Source organism: Podarcis liolepis (assembly GCF_965112155.1).
Source record: "Podarcis liolepis genome assembly, chromosome: 1".
Classification (NCBI taxonomy): Eukaryota; Metazoa; Chordata; class Lepidosauria; order Squamata; family Lacertidae; genus Podarcis; species Podarcis liolepis.
The window spans coordinates 84,496,550-84,500,689 of record NC_139554.1 but is presented as its reverse complement, the minus strand read 5'-3'; positions in this window follow the sequence as shown (position 1 = coordinate 84,500,689).

The following is a 4,140-nucleotide window of genomic DNA, read 5'->3' as shown; positions in this document are numbered from 1 at the left end:
AGCGTCCCTTTTCCTATTGTCTTAAAGAAGCCCTCTCTCAGTTGATTCAGTCCCAGAAGTGCCGCTTAAGGGAACCTAATTTCTCCCTAATCCAAACTCTCCAGACTGAAGTGGCAGATGGGCCCACAAAGGTCACACATACGCATGTGCCTAAACGCTGGGGAGGTCTTAAGCTAGTGGCTTCTTCTCTGCCAACAATGAATCAGCCCATTAGTAGGCCAGAGAGGCAGATTAGTCCTCTTTAATTTTCCTTAGAGTAAATACATTTCATTGTTTCCTCCCACCCCAACATAGCACCAACTATTCCACATGGTATGCAAGAGTCAGCTTGGCCACTGCCAAGACCTTCAAAGCTAGGAATGTGCTTACACAGAAGCACAGCACACATCCCAAGAATAGGGGAGGATTAAAAGAAAGGGAGCAGAGAGGTGTTCTCTGCACCCACCCCTGTTGCCCTGCTCAGCACAAGGCTCCAACATACCATTTAATATGCCATTTTTAGAATGAAGTGCCCTTGGCTGATCATTGTTCTTTGAGGTTGAAAACTTCACTTGCTTTAATTGTTGCGGACTGGCAAGGTTTCAATTATCCCCCCCCCCCCCAATTTACATAAGACAGCATGCTGCTGCAGCACAGAACCACAACCCACAGAAAAATCTAAAGACAAAGTATTTGCTGTGCAGTGTGTGTGGAGTGGGGAGAGACCTCCGTTTTTAAACTGTAGGGAATACAGATCCCCCTGAAATAAGTGCTGCCTTCCTCCTGAACCTTCCAAGGCAGGGGTAGCCCAAGCACCATCTGGCAATCAATCCATGACTCTTTACACTTAGTGGCAGATCATATGTACCCGAGGTTCTCTCTGCGTTCATCTGTAAAATAGATCGTGAGCTTAGTGCTGGATCGGGAGCCCCCATGAGTTAGCATAAGCTTAGGGCAGGGGGACAGAGTTGAAAATGCTTTTGAAACAAATGGGGTATGGGGAGGAGAGAACGGAGCGAGGGAACTGGTGGCCCTCCAGATATTGCTGCTGAACCACAAACACCCAGCATCCCTGAGCATTGGCCATGCTGGCTGTGGCTGGAGTTGAGCTTCAGGCTGTCAATTACCGGTAATTAATTCATATTGTTATTGTATGGATTTGTTTCCTGTATCTATTGACATTATTATTCTTTTCAATTGTTCTTAATTTGTTTTTTGAATTTTTTTTTGTTATCGTTCATGTTGTGAGCTACTCTGAGCACCATTGTGGATAAGTGACAGGCAACCAATGATGATGAAGACCTGGAGGGGCATAGGTTCCTCATCGTCAGTTCAGATAATCAGTTTCCAGTGCATATTGCCACAATTACTATGGAAATTTCAGAAAGAACCTGGGCTAAGGAAGGCAGCGTTGCTTTTCTGTGGTCAACAGAGCACCCAGTGTGGCAGGAAGGTCATAAACATTCAAGTTGGGTATTTTGTAAGCCCCAGATTTCTTGTAAGCTCTGAAGTTTACTGGATAGCTTTGAGAAAGGCACTCTAAATCTAACTTGCTTTAGTTTCCACAGCCGGCATGAGTTTTTGGTGGGAGGGCAGGATGCCAATAGAGCAAACAAAGCAGACTCATTCATCACTCAAGTGAAGGAGCTTGTTTTTGCAGTGCTCCATTTGCTTTCCTCAAGCAGCCTCCTAGCAGAAGGCTTAGAATGAAGTTAACCAGAGCCATTGTAGAACAATGGTAAGTGGGTATTGGGTGAGAAGGAATTAGCTTTGCACCCAGGGCAGCATTTAAGCCACTTTACTCAAGAGTCAGGTGGAGAACTTGAGAAATAGTAAAGATTGAGTAAAAGGTCCGATCTCTTGCCCTCTATGGCAACTGAATAAGCCAGGTCTGTACTCCAATCAAAGTCTTGAATCAAAAAGGATAGGCTAGATTTGGGACAGGAAATTTGAGAAATCCCACTGGGAATTTACACCAGCAGTAGCCATCTTCACCTGCTCCCAGGGGTCATCTGCCATCTCCCCAGCTCTCAGAAAGGTGTCATACTGATAACCTGGCAAGCATGACGTGTGATCTGATTGGCTGGGGGGTGGGGAAAGCCTCTTGTAACTTAACCCAATGTAGGCGGAAAAGCCCTTAAAAATGGGGTGTGGATATGCAGTTTTCATCCCACACCAACCATCAGAAAACTACCTATGTTGGTTTGCTCATGAGATTAGAAGCCCATTTGTAAATAGCAAGGTTGAACCTGTTGGTTCAAATCTATTTTCCATATCCTGCTTTATCCATTTGCCTTCCTTTTCATTCTTCATAAAAATTCACATATGGCAGCTGTGGGGTCTAATGGGTGTTTATGTGAGTTTTTTGTAATCTCCCACATGCCTAGTTGCTGAGTGTATACTACTGGGGTTGAAATTGTGGGATTTCACAGGGGAAAGAAGGGGTTGCACTGAACACCAATGTGAGGAAGGCAACTAGATGTCAACCCTGCTGTTCCTGATGAATTGAGAGAGATCTGAGAAATGCAGGGTGTGCTGACTCAGGCTACCTTTGGCAGCAATTGCTTTGACCTCCTAGACTTCACTCCACAAAGTTGTCAAGGTTTAACAGGAAGTGCAGTGGTAGCAATTACTGGATAGTTTTGCCATTGGCACTGGCTTACTTTGCAAGGCCATTGTGAAAGGATGTAAAAAGCAGGGTCCTAGCCCCCCGCTTCTGTTAAACCTAGTAAGGTGGTGGTGGTGTTTTTGGTAAAGAGATAAAAAGAGGTTCTGGCTCTCAAGGCACTGGGTGTGTCCCCCAAACAGATGCACACCACAGAGGCCTCCTCCCTAGCTGCTGGCCTTTTTGCAGTGCCGTCACAGAATCCACAAAAACCTCAATTATTGTGATATAACTGCCTCTGCTTCAGTCCCTTGTTAGTGTAGGACTGCTGATCAAGGCACGCTTTGTTCTCCGGAACGCAGGTCAGCTAACTGGTCATGCAACATACCCCAGTCATTTCTGTGCTCCAGGGCACCCTGGAAGAAGAACAGATCACACTCTTGCCAGGAATGTCCCTGGAGTGATTCTGGAAGAAACTAGGCCCTCAGTTAGCTTGGCATGCATGGAAAGGAACAGAACCACCCTGAAAAAAGAGGAACAAGGGGAGATGAAACTGGGGGTGGAGATTGCATAATTTCCCTGATCTGCTCAGAACAGTGTCCCCTACACGTTTCCTCAGATTTCAGCCACCTAGTAGAAGGGAAGCCCCCAAAGAAGGGGGCAGCAAGCCTTGACAGCTTAACAGGCCTCTGTAGAAGGAGGTTTCATCAATGACTATGAAAATAGTTACTTGAGGTCTCCTGGGGACACAAAGATCACCACCAGGCTTGCTGCAACACTCCCTATGTTGTCACTGGAGTACTAGGCAAAAGTGTAGACCCTGCACTTTAATCTCCCTGCACTCCCCAGAAGTCTGCAACTGAAGCACTTTTATTAGACCAGTGTTTCTCAAACTCAGGTCTCCACTTGTTGTTGGACTACAATTCCCATCATCCCTAGCTAGCAGGACCAGTGGTCAGGGACAGTGTTAGAAACTGAGTTATGAAAGCTAGGAGCTAAATGGCACCTTAAGCCTAGGTTATGGGTACAACAACAGAATGTCTAGATGTGCTTTTTTATAACAAGAATACAAAGCTGAAAATAAATGAACTGCAGCTAAAATATTATCTTCGTTTTCAACATGGTCTAGTCCTTCCCTGGCCCACCCCCCTAATATTCTTAAGAGGGAGGGTCTCTTCTCCAGTCTTCAGAGAATAGCTGGTAGTGGAGAGGCAGAAAAAGGTCTTCCTTTCTTTACACTCTGCAGTTTTAATCTGAAATCTTAGGCACAGTACTGCACCCAGAGCTCAAACTGCTCGCACTAATGAAATTCCCTGTTGCAAAATGCACCTAAAAGTCTGGGAGTTTTGAACACTGGTCAGGGATGATGGGATTTTTATTCCAGCAAAAGTGGAGAGCCAAGTTTGAGAACCCCTGTTAGACTGTGAAGCCACAGCCCATCTTAAAACTCCGTATTTTCCTGTGCAGGGCAACTCTCAGAAGAACAGCAGCATCAGTTACTTGCAAAATCGAAGCCAGTTAGGAATTTGCATCATCTCAGCAAGGGGGAACCAAAA